Below are 16,964 nucleotides of genomic sequence, written 5' to 3'. Positions count from 1 at the left end.
AGTTTCTTGTTCTGTATGATTTTCATTCTGATTCGTTGTTCTTTTGCGTGCAGTTCCGATCAATTGGACGGATTCGTGGGGCAAAAAGTGGTAGTTCAGAGCTATTTTTGGATAGGCAGCGTTTGCATTAAAAGCTTGTTGATACAAACGTGAAATAGAACGCTAATTTCTGATAATGAGGGACCGCGTTCGCGCTTTCCCTTGATTTCTGTGGTGGCAAAGCAAGAGCTTGTAAAATTGAGCGAGACCGTATTCATTTTTTTCTTGTTCTGTATGATTTTCGTTCTGATTCGTCGTATTTCGATTTGAAGCTCGGATAGAACGGATTTGTGGCGTTTTTGCCTTGGAAAAAAAGTGGTCGTCCAGAGCTATTTTTTGGATAGGCAGCGTTTACATAAAAAGCTTGTTGATACAAACGTTAAAGAGACCGGTATTTTAGATCAGCTTTAGCACTGGGCACATAATTAGCCGTTTGCACCATTTTTTAGGCTAATTTGACCGTTTCATGATTGAGCTATGCCAAACCTGTAAAGGGCATGCTTGTCAGGTGGATTTTTACAGTGTTTTTTCTTTTCTTTTTTGTAGATCAATTTGAAATGATCATTTTTTTCTTCTGTTTTGGTTGAACCAAGTGTTTTTTTTTCTTTTTTTTTTTTTTCTTATTTTCAGGCAAATGTCGGCGTGGTCGTTTTGATGTTGCAGAATAGCGGCGTTTGCGTTCGGTGAGGTTTGTGCTGGTGTGATGAGTAGACGAGTGGAGCTCACCGTGAGTTTGAACGGTGTGTGATTCGGTGTCTCTGTTCGGCGGTGCTTCTACACCTCATACTTACCTGGCAGGGGCGAGACCATGATCAAGAAGGTGGTTCACCCAGGGCGAGGCTCAGCCATTGCACTGTGGTTGTGCTGACTGCTGCGAATTCCCCAAATGTGGGAATCTCGACTGCATAATTTCTGATAGTGGGGGACTGCGTTCGCGCTCTTCCCTGATTTCTGTGGTGGCAAAAATAGAGTTTGCAGATTTTAGCCGACCGTCGTTGTTCGATGTGCAGCTCGGATCAGGAGAACGGATTTGTGGCATTTTTGCGTTGGTATAAAAGTGGTCGTCCAGAGCTATTTTTGGAAAGGCAGCGTTTACATAAAAAGCTTGTTGATACAAACGTTAAAGAGACCGGTATTTTAAATCAGCTTTAGCACTGGGCCAGGCACGTGCACAGACATTTTTGGGGGCAGGTGCTCAAGCCAAAAAAAGGGCACCCATCGCCAAAATTATTAATAAAATAAAAAATGAAAAAACACAGTAGGATATTTAACTTATATATAAAGTTAGTGGGGGACTGCGTTCGCGCTCTCCCCTGATTTCTGTGGTGGCAAAAATAGAGTTTGTAGATTTTGTTCGATGTGCAGCTCGGATCAGGCATTTTTGCGTTGGGACAAAAGTGGTCGTCCAGAGCTATTTTTGGAAAGGCAGCGTTTACATAAAAAGCTTGTTGATACAAACGTTAAAGAGACCGGTATTTTAAATCAGCTTTAGCACTGGGCCAGGCACGTGCACAGACATTTTTGGGGGCAGGTGCTCAAGCCAAATAAAGAGCACCCATCGCCAAAATTATTAATGAAATAAAAATTGAAAAAACACAGTAGGATATTTAACTTATATATAAAGTTAGTGGGGGACTGCGTTCGCGCTCTCCCCTGATTTCTGTGGTGGCAAAGATAGAGCTTGTAGATTTTAGCCGACCGTATTCAATTAGTTTCTTGTTCTGTATGATTTTCATTCTGATTCGTTGTTCTTTTGCGTGCAGTTCCGATCAATTGGACGCATTCGTGGGGAAAAAAGTGGTCGTTCAGAGCTATTTTTGGATAGGCAGCGTTTACATAAAAAGCTTGTTGATACAAACGTGAAATAGAACGCTAATTTCTGATAATGAGGGACCGCGTTCGCGCTCTCCCCTGATTTCTGTGGTGGCAAAAATAGAGTTTGTAGGTTTTAGCCGACCGTCGTTGTTCGATGTGCAGCTCGGATCAGGAGAACGGATTTGTGGCATTTTTGCGTTGGGACAAAAGTGGTCGTCCAGAGCTATTTTTGGAAAGGCAGCATAACATAAAAGGCAGCTTACATAAAAAGCTTGTTGATACAAACGTTAAAGAGACCGGTATTTTAAATCAGCTTTAGCACTGGGCCAGGCACGTGCACAGACATTTTTGGGGGCAGGTGCTCAAGCCAAAAAAAGGGCACCCATCGCCAAAATTATTAATAAAATAAAAAATGAAAAAACACAGTAGGATATTTAACTTATATATAAAGTTAGTGGGGGACTGCGTTCGCGCTCTCCCCTGATTTCTGTGGTGGCAAAAATAGAGTTTGTAGATTTTGTTCGATGTGCAGCTCGGATCAGGCATTTTTGCGTTGGGACAAAAGTGGTCGTCCAGAGCTATTTTTGGAAAGGCAGCGTTTACATAAAAAGCTTGTTGATACAAACGTTAAAGAGACCGGTATTTTAAATCAGCTTTAGCACTGGGCCAGGCACGTGCACAGACATTTTTGGGGGCAGGTGCTCAAGCCAAAAAAAGGGCACCCATCGCCAAAATTATTAATAAAATAAAAAATGAAAAAACACAGTAGGATATTTAACTTATATATAAAGTTAGTGGGGGACTGCGTTCGCGCTCTTCCCTGATTTCTGTGGTGGCAAAGATAGAGCTTGTAGATTTTAGCCGACCGTATTCAATTAGTTTCTTGTTCTGTATGATTTTCATTCTGATTCGTTGTTCTTTTGCGTGCAGTTCCGATCAATTGGACGGATTCGTGGGGCAAAAAGTGGTAGTTCAGAGCTATTTTTGGATAGGCAGCGTTTGCATTAAAAGCTTGTTGATACAAACGTGAAATAGAACGCTAATTTCTGATAATGAGGGACCGCGTTCGCGCTTTCCCTTGATTTCTGTGGTGGCAAAGCAAGAGCTTGTAAAATTGAGCGAGACCGTATTCATTTTTTTCTTGTTCTGTATGATTTTCGTTCTGATTCGTCGTATTTCGATTTGAAGCTCGGATAGAACGGATTTGTGGCGTTTTTGCCTTGGAAAAAAAGTGGTCGTCCAGAGCTATTTTTTGGATAGGCAGCGTTTACATAAAAAGCTTGTTGATACAAACGTTAAAGAGACCGGTATTTTAGATCAGCTTTAGCACTGGGCACATAATTAGCCGTTTGCACCATTTTTTAGGCTAATTTGACCGTTTCATGATTGAGCTATGCCAAACCTGTAAAGGGCATGCTTGTCAGGTGGATTTTTACAGTGTTTTTTCTTTTCTTTTTTGTAGATCAATTTGAAATGATCATTTTTTTCTTCTGTTTTGGTTGAACCAAGTGTTTTTTTTTCTTTTTTTTTTTTTTCTTATTTTCAGGCAAATGTCGGCGTGGTCGTTTTGATGTTGCAGAATAGCGGCGTTTGCGTTCGGTGAGGTTTGTGCTGGTGTGATGAGTAGACGAGTGGAGCTCACCGTGAGTTTGAACGGTGTGTGATTCGGTGTCTCTGTTCGGCGGTGCTTCTACACCTCATACTTACCTGGCAGGGGCGAGACCATGATCAAGAAGGTGGTTCACCCAGGGCGAGGCTCAGCCATTGCACTGTGGTTGTGCTGACTGCTGCGAATTCCCCAAATGTGGGAATCTCGACTGCATAATTTCTGATAGTGGGGGACTGCGTTCGCGCTCTTCCCTGATTTCTGTGGTGGCAAAAATAGAGTTTGCAGATTTTAGCCGACCGTCGTTGTTCGATGTGCAGCTCGGATCAGGAGAACGGATTTGTGGCATTTTTGCGTTGGTATAAAAGTGGTCGTCCAGAGCTATTTTTGGAAAGGCAGCGTTTACATAAAAAGCTTGTTGATACAAACGTTAAAGAGACCGGTATTTTAAATCAGCTTTAGCACTGGGCCAGGCACGTGCACAGACATTTTTGGGGGCAGGTGCTCAAGCCAAAAAAAGGGCACCCATCGCCAAAATTATTAATAAAATAAAAAATGAAAAAACACAGTAGGATATTTAACTTATATATAAAGTTAGTGGGGGACTGCGTTCGCGCTCTCCCCTGATTTCTGTGGTGGCAAAAATAGAGTTTGTAGATTTTGTTCGATGTGCAGCTCGGATCAGGCATTTTTGCGTTGGGACAAAAGTGGTCGTCCAGAGCTATTTTTGGAAAGGCAGCGTTTACATAAAAAGCTTGTTGATACAAACGTTAAAGAGACCGGTATTTTAAATCAGCTTTAGCACTGGGCCAGGCACGTGCACAGACATTTTTGGGGGCAGGTGCTCAAGCCAAAAAAAGGGCACCCATCGCCAAAATTATTAATAAAATAAAAAATGAAAAAACACAGTAGGATATTTAACTTATATATAAAGTTAGTGGGGGACTGCGTTCGCGCTCTTCCCTGATTTCTGTGGTGGCAAAGATAGAGCTTGTAGATTTTAGCCGACCGTATTCAATTAGTTTCTTGTTCTGTATGATTTTCATTCTGATTCGTTGTTCTTTTGCGTGCAGTTCCGATCAATTGGACGGATTCGTGGGGCAAAAAGTGGTAGTTCAGAGCTATTTTTGGATAGGCAGCGTTTGCATAAAAAGCTTGTTGATACAAACGTGAAATAGAACGCTAATTTCTGATAATGAGGGACCGCGTTCGCGCTTTCCCTTGATTTCTGTGGTGGCAAAGCAAGAGCTTGTAAAATTGAGCGAGACCGTATTCATTTTTTTCTTGTTCTGTATGATTTTCGTTCTGATTCGTCGTATTTCGATTTGAAGCTCGGATAGAACGGATTTGTGGCGTTTTTGCCTTGGAAAAAAAGTGGTCGTCCAGAGCTATTTTTGGATAGGCAGCGTTTACATAAAAAGCTTGTTGATACAAACGTTAAAGAGACCGGTATTTTAGATCAGCTTTAGCACTGGGCACATAATTAGCCGTTTGCACTATTTCTTAGGCTAATTTGACCGTTTCATGATTGAGCTATGCCAAACCTGTAAAGGGCATGCTTGTCAGGTGGATTTTTACAGTGTTTTTTCTTTTCTTTTTTGTAGATCAATTTGAAATGATCATTTTTTTCTTCTGTTTTGGTTGAACCAAGTGTTTTTTTTTCGTTTTTTTTTCTTATTTTCAGGCAAATGTCGGCGTGGTCGTTTTGATGTTGCAGAATAGCGGCGTTTGCGTTCGGTGAGGTTTGTGCTGGTGTGATGAGTAGACGAGTGGAGCTCACCGTGAGTTTGAACGGTGTGTGATTCGGTGTCTCTGTTCGGCGGTGCCTCTACACCTCATACTTACCTGGCAGGGGCGAGACCATGATCAAGAAGGTGGTTCACCCAGGGCGAGGCTCAGCCATTGCACTCCGGTTGTGCTGACCGCTGCGAATTCCCCAAATGTGGGAATCTCGACTGCATAATTTCTGATAGTGGGGGACTGCGTTCGCGCTCTCCCCTGATTTCTGTGGTGGCAAAAATAGAGTTTGTAGGTTTTAGCCGACCGTCGTTGTTCGATGTGCAGCTCGGATCAGGAGAACGGATTTGTGGCATTTTTGCGTTGGGACAAAAGTGGTCGTCCAGAGCTATTTTTGGAAAGGCAGCATAACATAAAAGGCAGCTTACATAGAAAGCTTGTTGATACAAACGTTAAAGAGACCGGTATTTTAAATCAGCTTTAGCACTGGGCCAGGCACGTGCACAGACATTTTTGGGGGCAGGTGCTCAAGCCAAAAAAAGGGCACCCATCGCCAAAATTATTAATAAAATAAAAAATGAAAAAACACAGTAGGATATTTAACTTATATATAAAGTTAGTGGGGGACTGCGTTCGCGCTCTCCCCTGATTTCTGTGGTGGCAAAGATAGAGCTTGTAGATTTTAGCCGACCGTATTCAATTAGTTTCTTGTTCTGTATGATTTTCATTCTGATTCGTTGTTCTTTTGCGTGCAGTTCCTATCAATTGGACGGATTCGTGGGGAAAAAAGTGGTCGTTCAGAGCTATTTTTGGATAGGCAGCGTTTACATAAAAAGCTTGTTGATACAAACGTGAAATAGAACGCTAATTTCTGATAATGAGGGACCGCGTTCGCGCTTTCCCTTGATTTCTGTGGTGGCAAAGCAAGAGCTTGTAAAATTGAGCGAGACCGTATTCATTTTGTTTCTTGTTCTGTATGATTTTCATTCTGATTCGTCGTATTTCGATTTGCAGCTCGGATCAAGAACGGATTTGTGGCGTTTTTGCCTTGGAAAAAAAGTGGTCGTCCAGAGCTGTTTTTGGATAGGCAGCGTTTACATAAAAAGCTTGTTGATACAAACGTTAAAGAGACCGGTATTTTAGATCAGCTTTAGCACTGGGCACATAATTAGCCGTTTGCACTATTTCTTAGGCTAATTTGACCGTTTCATGATTGAGCTATGCCAAACATGTAAAGGGCATGCTTGTCAGGTGGATTTTTACAGTGTTTTCTTTTTTCTTTTTTGTAGATCAATTTGAAATGATCATTTTTTTCTTCTGTTTTGGTTGAACCAAGTGGTTTTTTTTTCTTATTTTCAGGCAAATGTCGGCGTGGTCGTTTTGATGTTGCAGAATAGCGGCGTTTTGTGCTGGTGTGATGAGTAGACGAGTGGAGCTCACCGTGAGTTTGAACGGTGTGTGATTCGGTGTCTCTGTTCGGCGGTGCCTCTACACCTCATACTTACCTGGCAGGAGCGAGACCATGATCAAGAAGGTGGTTCACCCAGGGCGAGGCTCAGCCATTGCACTCCGGTTGTGCTGACCGCTGCGAATTCCCCAAATGTGGGAATCTCGACTGCATCATTTCTGATAGTGGGGGACTGCGTTCGCGCTCTCCCCTGATTTCTGTGGTGGCAAAAATAGAGTTTGTAGATTTTAGCCGACCGTCGTTGTTCGATGTGCAGCTCGGATCAGGAGAACGGATTTGTGGCATTTTTGCGTTGGGACAAAAGTGGTCGTCCAGAGCTATTTTTGGAAAGGCAGCATAACATAAAAGGCAGCTTACATAAAAAGCTTGTTGATACAAACGTTAAAGAGACCGGTATTTTAAATCAGCTTTAGCACTGGGCCAGGCACGTGCACAGACATTTTTGGGGGCAGGTGCTCAAGCCAAAAAAAGGGCACTCATCGCCAAAATTATTAATAAAATAAAAAATGAAAAAACACAGTAGGATATTTAACTTATATATAAAGTTAGTGGGGGACTGCGTTCGAGCTTGTAGATTTTAGCCGACCGTATTCAATTAGTTTCTTGTTCTGTATGATTTTCATTCTGATTCGTTGTTCTTTTGCGTGCAGTTCCGATCAATTGGACGGATTCGTGGGGCAAAAAGTGGTAGTTCAGAGCTATTTTTGGATAGGCAGCGTTTGCATAAAAAGCTTGTTGATACAAACGTGAAATAGAACGCTAATTTCTGATAATGAGGGACCGCGTTCGCGCTTTCCCTTGATTTCTGTGGTGGCAAAGCAAGAGCTTGTAAAATTGAGCGAGACCGTATTCATTTTTTTCTTGTTCTGTATGATTTTCGTTCTGATTCGTCGTATTTCGATTTGAAGCTCGGATAGAACGGATTTGTGGCGTTTTTGCCTTGGAAAAAAAGTGGTCGTCCAGAGCTATTTTTGGATAGGCAGCGTTTACATAAAAAGCTTGTTGATACAAACGTTAAAGAGACCGGTATTTTAGATCAGCTTTAGCACTGGGCACATAATTAGCCGTTTGCACTATTTCTTAGGCTAATTTGACCGTTTCATGATTGAGCTATGCCAAACCTGTAAAGGGCATGCTTGTCAGGTGGATTTTTACAGTGTTTTTTTCTTTTCTTTTTTGTAGATCAATTTGAAATGATCATTTTTTTCTTCTGTTTTGGTTGAACCAAGTGTTTTTTTTCTTTTTTTTTTTTTTCTTATTTTCAGGCAAATGTCGGCGTGGTCGTTTTGATGTTGCAGAATAGCGGCGTTTGCGTTCGGTGAGGTTTGTGCTGGTGTGATGAGTAGACGAGTGGAGCTCACCGTGAGTTTGAACGGTGTGTGATTCGGTGTCTCTGTTCGGCGGTGCCTCTACACCTCATACTTACCTGGCAGGGGCGAGACCATGATCAAGAAGGTGGTTCACCCAGGGCGAGGCTCAGCCATTGCACTCCGGTTGTGCTGACCGCTGCGAATTCCCCAAATGTGGGAATCTCGACTGCATAATTTCTGATAGTGGGGGACTGCGTTCGCGCTCTCCCCTGATTTCTGTGGTGGCAAAAATAGAGTTTGTAGGTTTTAGCCGACCGTCGTTGTTCGATGTGCAGCTCGGATCAGGAGAACGGATTTGTGGCATTTTTGCGTTGGGACAAAAGTGGTCGTCCAGAGCTATTTTTGGAAAGGCAGCATAACATAAAAGGCAGCTTACATAGAAAGCTTGTTGATACAAACGTTAAAGAGACCGGTATTTTAAATCAGCTTTAGCACTGGGCCAGGCACGTGCACAGACATTTTTGGGGGCAGGTGCTCAAGCCAAAAAAAGGGCACCCATCGCCAAAATTATTAATAAAATAAAAAATGAAAAAACACAGTAGGATATTTAACTTATATATAAAGTTAGTGGGGGACTGCGTTCGCGCTCTCCCCTGATTTCTGTGGTGGCAAAGATAGAGCTTGTAGATTTTAGCCGACCGTATTCAATTAGTTTCTTGTTCTGTATGATTTTCATTCTGATTCGTTGTTCTTTTGCGTGCAGTTCCTATCAATTGGACGGATTCGTGGGGAAAAAAGTGGTCGTTCAGAGCTATTTTTGGATAGGCAGCGTTTACATAAAAAGCTTGTTGATACAAACGTGAAATAGAACGCTAATTTCTGATAATGAGGGACCGCGTTCGCGCTTTCCCTTGATTTCTGTGGTGGCAAAGCAAGAGCTTGTAAAATTGAGCGAGACCGTATTCATTTTGTTTCTTGTTCTGTATGATTTTCATTCTGATTCGTCGTATTTCGATTTGCAGCTCGGATCAAGAACGGATTTGTGGCGTTTTTGCCTTGGAAAAAAAGTGGTCGTCCAGAGCTGTTTTTGGATAGGCAGCGTTTACATAAAAAGCTTGTTGATACAAACGTTAAAGAGACCGGTATTTTAGATCAGCTTTAGCACTGGGCACATAATTAGCCGTTTGCACTATTTCTTAGGCTAATTTGACCGTTTCATGATTGAGCTATGCCAAACATGTAAAGGGCATGCTTGTCAGGTGGATTTTTACAGTGTTTTCTTTTTTCTTTTTTGTAGATCAATTTGAAATGATCATTTTTTTCTTCTGTTTTGGTTGAACCAAGTGGTTTTTTTTTCTTATTTTCAGGCAAATGTCGGCGTGGTCGTTTTGATGTTGCAGAATAGCGGCGTTTTGTGCTGGTGTGATGAGTAGACGAGTGGAGCTCACCGTGAGTTTGAACGGTGTGTGATTCGGTGTCTCTGTTCGGCGGTGCCTCTACACCTCATACTTACCTGGCAGGAGCGAGACCATGATCAAGAAGGTGGTTCACCCAGGGCGAGGCTCAGCCATTGCACTCCGGTTGTGCTGACCGCTGCGAATTCCCCAAATGTGGGAATCTCGACTGCATCATTTCTGATAGTGGGGGACTGCGTTCGCGCTCTCCCCTGATTTCTGTGGTGGCAAAAATAGAGTTTGTAGATTTTAGCCGACCGTCGTTGTTCGATGTGCAGCTCGGATCAGGAGAACGGATTTGTGGCATTTTTGCGTTGGGACAAAAGTGGTCGTCCAGAGCTATTTTTGGAAAGGCAGCATAACATAAAAGGCAGCTTACATAAAAAGCTTGTTGATACAAACGTTAAAGAGACCGGTATTTTAAATCAGCTTTAGCACTGGGCCAGGCACGTGCACAGACATTTTTGGGGGCAGGTGCTCAAGCCAAAAAAAGGGCACTCATCGCCAAAATTATTAATAAAATAAAAAATGAAAAAACACAGTAGGATATTTAACTTATATATAAAGTTAGTGGGGGACTGCGTTCGAGCTTGTAGATTTTAGCCGACCGTATTCAATTAGTTTCTTGTTCTGTATGATTTTCATTCTGATTCGTTGTTCTTTTGCGTGCAGTTCCGATCAATTGGACGGATTCGTGGGGCAAAAAGTGGTAGTTCAGAGCTATTTTTGGATAGGCAGCGTTTGCATAAAAAGCTTGTTGATACAAACGTGAAATAGAACGCTAATTTCTGATAATGAGGGACCGCGTTCGCGCTTTCCCTTGATTTCTGTGGTGGCAAAGCAAGAGCTTGTAAAATTGAGCGAGACCGTATTCATTTTTTTCTTGTTCTGTATGATTTTCGTTCTGATTCGTCGTATTTCGATTTGAAGCTCGGATAGAACGGATTTGTGGCGTTTTTGCCTTGGAAAAAAAGTGGTCGTCCAGAGCTATTTTTGGATAGGCAGCGTTTACATAAAAAGCTTGTTGATACAAACGTTAAAGAGACCGGTATTTTAGATCAGCTTTAGCACTGGGCACATAATTAGCCGTTTGCACTATTTCTTAGGCTAATTTGACCGTTTCATGATTGAGCTATGCCAAACCTGTAAAGGGCATGCTTGTCAGGTGGATTTTTACAGTGTTTTTTTCTTTTCTTTTTTGTAGATCAATTTGAAATGATCATTTTTTTCTTCTGTTTTGGTTGAACCAAGTGTTTTTTTTTTTTTTTTTTTTTTCTTATTTTCAGGCAAATGTCGGCGTGGTCGTTTTGATGTTGCAGAATAGCGGCGTTTGCGTTCGGTGAGGTTTGTGCTGGTGTGATGAGTAGACGAGTGGAGCTCACCGTGAGTTTGAACGGTGTGTGATTCGGTGTCTCTGTTCGGCGGTGCCTCTACACCTCATACTTACCTGGCAGGGGCGAGACCATGATCAAGAAGGTGGTTCACCCAGGGCGAGGCTCAGCCATTGCACTCCGGTTGTGCTGACCGCTGCGAATTCCCCAAATGTGGGAATCTCGACTGCATAATTTCTGATTGTGGGGGACTGCGTTCGCGCTCTCCCCTGATTTCTGTGGTGGCAAAAATAGAGTTTGCAGATTTTAGCCGACCGTCGTTGTTCGATGTGCTGCTCGGATCAGGAGAACGGATTTGTGGCATTTTTGCGTTGGGACAAAAGTGGTCGTCCAGAGCTATTTTTGGAAAGGCAGCGTTTACATAAAAAGCTTGTTGATACAAACGTTAAAGAGACCGGTATTTTAAATCAGCTTTAGCACTGGGCCAGGCACGTGCACAGACATTTTTGGGGGCAGGTGCTCAAGCCAAAAAAAGGGCACCCATCGCCAAAATTATTAATAAAATAAAAAATGAAAAAACACAGTAGGATATTTAACTTATATATAAAGTTAGTGGGGGACTGCGTTCGCGCTCTCCCCTTATTTCTGTGGTGGCAAAGATAGAGCTTGTAGATTTTAGCCGACCGTATTCAATTAGTTTCTTGACTAAAGAGACCGGTATTTTAAATCAGCTTTAGCACTGGGCCAGGCACGTGCACAGACATTTTTGGGGGCAGGTGCTCAAGCCAAATAAAGAGCACCCATCGCCAAAATTATTAATGAAATAAAAATTGAAAAAACACAGTAGGATATTTAACTTATATATAAAGTTAGTGGGGGACTGCGTTCGCGCTCTCCCCTGATTTCTGTGGTGGCAAAGATAGAGCTTGTAGATTTTAGCCGACCGTATTCAATTAGTTTCTTGTTCTGTATGATTTTCATTCTGATTCGTTGTTCTTTTGCGTGCAGTTCCGATCAATTGGACGCATTCGTGGGGAAAAAAGTGGTCGTTCAGAGCTATTTTTGGATAGGCAGCGTTTACATAAAAAGCTTGTTGATACAAACGTGAAATAGAACGCTAATTTCTGATAATGAGGGACCGCGTTCGCGCTCTCCCCTGATTTCTGTGGTGGCAAAAATAGAGTTTGTAGGTTTTAGCCGACCGTCGTTGTTCGATGTGCAGCTCGGATCAGGAGAACGGATTTGTGGCATTTTTGCGTTGGGACAAAAGTGGTCGTCCAGAGCTATTTTTGGAAAGGCAGCATAACATAAAAGGCAGCTTACATAAAAAGCTTGTTGATACAAACGTTAAAGAGACCGGTATTTTAAATCAGCTTTAGCACTGGGCCAGGCACGTGCACAGACATTTTTGGGGGCAGGTGCTCAAGCCAAAAAAAGGGCACCCATCGCCAAAATTATTAATAAAATAAAAAATGAAAAAACACAGTAGGATATTTAACTTATATATAAAGTTAGTGGGGGACTGCGTTCGCGCTCTCCCCTGATTTCTGTGGTGGCAAAAATAGAGTTTGTAGATTTTGTTCGATGTGCAGCTCGGATCAGGCATTTTTGCGTTGGGACAAAAGTGGTCGTCCAGAGCTATTTTTGGAAAGGCAGCGTTTACATAAAAAGCTTGTTGATACAAACGTTAAAGAGACCGGTATTTTAAATCAGCTTTAGCACTGGGCCAGGCACGTGCACAGACATTTTTGGGGGCAGGTGCTCAAGCCAAAAAAAGGGCACCCATCGCCAAAATTATTAATAAAATAAAAAATGAAAAAACACAGTAGGATATTTAACTTATATATAAAGTTAGTGGGGGACTGCGTTCGCGCTCTTCCCTGATTTCTGTGGTGGCAAAGATAGAGCTTGTAGATTTTAGCCGACCGTATTCAATTAGTTTCTTGTTCTGTATGATTTTCATTCTGATTCGTTGTTCTTTTGCGTGCAGTTCCGATCAATTGGACGGATTCGTGGGGCAAAAAGTGGTAGTTCAGAGCTATTTTTGGATAGGCAGCGTTTGCATTAAAAGCTTGTTGATACAAACGTGAAATAGAACGCTAATTTCTGATAATGAGGGACCGCGTTCGCGCTTTCCCTTGATTTCTGTGGTGGCAAAGCAAGAGCTTGTAAAATTGAGCGAGACCGTATTCATTTTTTTCTTGTTCTGTATGATTTTCGTTCTGATTCGTCGTATTTCGATTTGAAGCTCGGATAGAATGGATTTGTGGCGTTTTTGCCTTGGAAAAAAAGTGGTCGTCCAGAGCTATTTTTGGATAGGCAGCGTTTACATAAAAAGCTTGTTGATACAAACGTTAAAGAGACCGGTATTTTAGATCAGCTTTAGCACTGGGCACATAATTAGCCGTTTGCACTATTTTTTAGGCTAATTTGACCGTTTCATGATTGAGCTATGCCAAACCTGTAAAGGGCATGCTTGTCAGGTGGATTTTTACAGTGTTTTTTCTTTTCTTTTTTGTAGATCAATTTGAAATGATCATTTTTTTCTTCTGTTTTGGTTGAACCAAGTGTTTTTTTTTTTTTTTTTTTTTCTTATTTTCAGGCAAATGTCGGCGTGGTCGTTTTGATGTTGCAGAATAGCGGCGTTTGCGTTCGGTGAGGTTTGTGCTGGTGTGATGAGTAGACGAGTGGAGCTCACCGTGAGTTTGAACGGTGTGTGATTCGGTGTCTCTGTTCGGCGGTGCTTCTACACCTCATACTTACCTGGCAGGGGCGAGACCATGATCAAGAAGGTGGTTCACCCAGGGCGAGGCTCAGCCATTGCACTCTGGTTGTGCTGACTGCTGCGAATTCCCCAAATGTGGGAATCTCGACTGCATAATTTCTGATAGTGGGGGACTGCGTTCGCGCTCTCCCCTGATTTCTGTGGTGGCAAAAATAGAGTTTGCAGATTTTAGCCGACCGTCGTTGTTCGATGTGCAGCTCGGATCAGGAGAACGGATTTGTGGCATTTTTGCGTTGGTATAAAAGTGGTCGTCCAGAGCTATTTTTGGAAAGGCAGCGTTTACATAAAAAGCTTGTTGATACAAACGTTAAAGAGACCGGTATTTTAAATCAGCTTTAGCACTGGGCCAGGCACGTGCACAGACATTTTTGGGGGCAGGTGCTCAAGCCAAAAAAAGGGCACCCATCGCCAAAATTATTAATAAAATAAAAAATGAAAAAACACAGTAGGATATTTAACTTATATATAAAGTTAGTGGGGGACTGCGTTCGCGCTCTCCCCTGATTTCTGTGGTGGCAAAAATAGAGTTTGTAGATTTTGTTCGATGTGCAGCTCGGATCAGGCATTTTTGCGTTGGGACAAAAGTGGTCGTCCAGAGCTATTTTTGGAAAGGCAGCGTTTACATAAAAAGCTTGTTGATACAAACGTTAAAGAGACCGGTATTTTAAATCAGCTTTAGCACTGGGCCAGGCACGTGCACAGACATTTTTGGGGGCAGGTGCTCAAGCCAAAAAAAGGGCACCCATCGCCAAAATTATTAATAAAATAAAAAATGAAAAAACACAGTAGGATATTTAACTTATATATAAAGTTAGTGGGGGACTGCGTTCGCGCTCTTCCCTGATTTCTGTGGTGGCAAAGATAGAGCTTGTAGATTTTAGCCGACCGTATTCAATTAGTTTCTTGTTCTGTATGATTTTCATTCTGATTCGTTGTTCTTTTGCGTGCAGTTCCGATCAATTGGACGGATTCGTGGGGCAAAAAGTGGTAGTTCAGAGCTATTTTTGGATAGGCAGCGTTTGCATAAAAAGCTTGTTGATACAAACGTGAAATAGAACGCTAATTTCTGATAATGAGGGACCGCGTTCGCGCTTTCCCTTGATTTCTGTGGTGGCAAAGCAAGAGCTTGTAAAATTGAGCGAGACCGTATTCATTTTTTTCTTGTTCTGTATGATTTTCGTTCTGATTCGTCGTATTTCGATTTGAAGCTCGGATAGAACGGATTTGTGGCGTTTTTGCCTTGGAAAAAAAGTGGTCGTCCAGAGCTATTTTTGGATAGGCAGCGTTTACATAAAAAGCTTGTTGATACAAACGTTAAAGAGACCGGTATTTTAGATCAGCTTTAGCACTGGGCACATAATTAGCCGTTTGCACTATTTCTTAGGCTAATTTGACCGTTTCATGATTGAGCTATGCCAAACCTGTAAAGGGCATGCTTGTCAGGTGGATTTTTACAGTGTTTTTTCTTTTCTTTTTTGTAGATCAATTTGAAATGATCATTTTTTTCTTCTGTTTTGGTTGAACCAAGTGTTTTTTTTTCTTTTTTTTTTCTTATTTTCAGGCAAATGTCGGCGTGGTCGTTTTGATGTTGCAGAATAGCGGCGTTTGCGTTCGGTGAGGTTTGTGCTGGTGTGATGAGTAGACGAGTGGAGCTCACCGTGAGTTTGAACGGTGTGTGATTCGGTGTCTCTGTTCGGCGGTGCCTCTACACCTCATACTTACCTGGCAGGGGCGAGACCATGATCAAGAAGGTGGTTCACCCAGGGCGAGGCTCAGCCATTGCACTCCGGTTGTGCTGACCGCTGCGAATTCCCCAAATGTGGGAATCTCGACTGCATAATTTCTGATAGTGGGGGACTGCGTTCGCGCTCTCCCCTGATTTCTGTGGTGGCAAAAATAGAGTTTGTAGGTTTTAGCCGACCGTCGTTGTTCGATGTGCAGCTCGGATCAGGAGAACGGATTTGTGGCATTTTTGCGTTGGGACAAAAGTGGTCGTCCAGAGCTATTTTTGGAAAGGCAGCATAACATAAAAGGCAGCTTACATAGAAAGCTTGTTGATACAAACGTTAAAGAGACCGGTATTTTAAATCAGCTTTAGCACTGGGCCAGGCACGTGCACAGACATTTTTGGGGGCAGGTGCTCAAGCCAAAAAAAGGGCACCCATCGCCAAAATTATTAATAAAATAAAAAATGAAAAAACACAGTAGGATATTTAACTTATATATAAAGTTAGTGGGGGACTGCGTTCGCGCTCTCCCCTGATTTCTGTGGTGGCAAAGATAGAGCTTGTAGATTTTAGCCGACCGTATTCAATTAGTTTCTTGTTCTGTATGATTTTCATTCTGATTCGTTGTTCTTTTGCGTGCAGTTCCTATCAATTGGACGGATTCGTGGGGAAAAAAGTGGTCGTTCAGAGCTATTTTTGGATAGGCAGCGTTTACATAAAAAGCTTGTTGATACAAACGTGAAATAGAACGCTAATTTCTGATAATGAGGGACCGCGTTCGCGCTTTCCCTTGATTTCTGTGGTGGCAAAGCAAGAGCTTGTAAAATTGAGCGAGACCGTATTCATTTTGTTTCTTGTTCTGTATGATTTTCATTCTGATTCGTCGTATTTCGATTTGCAGCTCGGATCAAGAACGGATTTGTGGCGTTTTTGCCTTGGAAAAAAAGTGGTCGTCCAGAGCTGTTTTTGGATAGGCAGCGTTTACATAAAAAGCTTGTTGATACAAACGTTAAAGAGACCGGTATTTTAGATCAGCTTTAGCACTGGGCACATAATTAGCCGTTTGCACTATTTCTTAGGCTAATTTGACCGTTTCATGATTGAGCTATGCCAAACATGTAAAGGGCATGCTTGTCAGGTGGATTTTTACAGTGTTTTCTTTTTTCTTTTTTGTAGATCAATTTGAAATGATCATTTTTTTCTTCTGTTTTGGTTGAACCAAGTGGTTTTTTTTTCTTATTTTCAGGCAAATGTCGGCGTGGTCGTTTTGATGTTGCAGAATAGCGGCGTTTTGTGCTGGTGTGATGAGTAGACGAGTGGAGCTCACCGTGAGTTTGAACGGTGTGTGATTCGGTGTCTCTGTTCGGCGGTGCCTCTACACCTCATACTTACCTGGCAGAAGCGAGACCATGATCAAGAAGGTGGTTCACCCAGGGCGAGGCTCAGCCATTGCACTCCGGTTGTGCTGACCGCTGCGAATTCCCCAAATGTGGGAATCTCGACTGCATCATTTCTGATAGTGGGGGACTGCGTTCGCGCTCTCCCCTGATTTCTGTGGTGGCAAAAATAGAGTTTGTAGATTTTAGCCGACCGTCGTTGTTCGATGTGCAGCGGATTGGACGGATTCGTGGGGCAAAAAGTGGTAGTTCAGAGCTATTTTTGGATAGGCAGCGTTTGCATAAAAAGCTTGTT

At 42.4% G+C, this 16,964-nt stretch overlaps 10 non-coding genes across 10 annotated transcripts; all 10 read left to right on the top strand.

Moving 5' to 3' along the window:
- The first annotated feature begins 822 nt into the window (after positions 1 to 822).
- On the top strand, positions 823 to 986 carry LOC134307279 (U1 spliceosomal RNA). The gene has a single exon (XR_010009804.1). It is a non-coding gene; the product is annotated as a U1 spliceosomal RNA (small nuclear RNA).
- A 2,567-nt stretch (positions 987 to 3,553) lies between these two features.
- Positions 3,554 to 3,717, top strand: LOC134307278 (U1 spliceosomal RNA). The gene has a single exon (XR_010009803.1). It is a non-coding gene; the product is annotated as a U1 spliceosomal RNA (small nuclear RNA).
- A 1,580-nt stretch (positions 3,718 to 5,297) lies between these two features.
- On the top strand, positions 5,298 to 5,461 carry LOC134307284 (U1 spliceosomal RNA). The gene has a single exon (XR_010009809.1). It is a non-coding gene; the product is annotated as a U1 spliceosomal RNA (small nuclear RNA).
- Positions 5,462 to 6,694: 1,233 nt separating this feature from the next.
- On the top strand, positions 6,695 to 6,858 carry LOC134307282 (U1 spliceosomal RNA). The gene has a single exon (XR_010009807.1). It is a non-coding gene; the product is annotated as a U1 spliceosomal RNA (small nuclear RNA).
- A 1,225-nt stretch (positions 6,859 to 8,083) lies between these two features.
- LOC134307272 (U1 spliceosomal RNA) lies at positions 8,084 to 8,247 on the top strand. The gene has a single exon (XR_010009798.1). It is a non-coding gene; the product is annotated as a U1 spliceosomal RNA (small nuclear RNA).
- Positions 8,248 to 9,480: 1,233 nt separating this feature from the next.
- On the top strand, positions 9,481 to 9,644 carry LOC134307281 (U1 spliceosomal RNA). The gene has a single exon (XR_010009806.1). It is a non-coding gene; the product is annotated as a U1 spliceosomal RNA (small nuclear RNA).
- Positions 9,645 to 10,868: 1,224 nt separating this feature from the next.
- Positions 10,869 to 11,032, top strand: LOC134307263 (U1 spliceosomal RNA). The gene has a single exon (XR_010009789.1). It is a non-coding gene; the product is annotated as a U1 spliceosomal RNA (small nuclear RNA).
- A 2,483-nt stretch (positions 11,033 to 13,515) lies between these two features.
- On the top strand, positions 13,516 to 13,679 carry LOC134307269 (U1 spliceosomal RNA). Its single transcript, XR_010009794.1, has one exon. It is a non-coding gene; the product is annotated as a U1 spliceosomal RNA (small nuclear RNA).
- Positions 13,680 to 15,259: 1,580 nt separating this feature from the next.
- Positions 15,260 to 15,423, top strand: LOC134307260 (U1 spliceosomal RNA). The gene has a single exon (XR_010009786.1). It is a non-coding gene; the product is annotated as a U1 spliceosomal RNA (small nuclear RNA).
- A 1,233-nt stretch (positions 15,424 to 16,656) lies between these two features.
- Positions 16,657 to 16,820, top strand: LOC134307289 (U1 spliceosomal RNA). The gene has a single exon (XR_010009814.1). It is a non-coding gene; the product is annotated as a U1 spliceosomal RNA (small nuclear RNA).
- The last annotated feature ends 144 nt before the right edge of the window (positions 16,821 to 16,964 follow it).

The sequence above is a fragment of the Trichomycterus rosablanca genome, unplaced genomic scaffold (genome assembly GCF_030014385.1).
Source record: "Trichomycterus rosablanca isolate fTriRos1 unplaced genomic scaffold, fTriRos1.hap1 scaffold_263, whole genome shotgun sequence".
NCBI lineage: Eukaryota > Metazoa > Chordata > Actinopteri > Siluriformes > Trichomycteridae > Trichomycterus > Trichomycterus rosablanca.
This window is presented reverse-complemented; position numbering and strand designations above follow the sequence as displayed.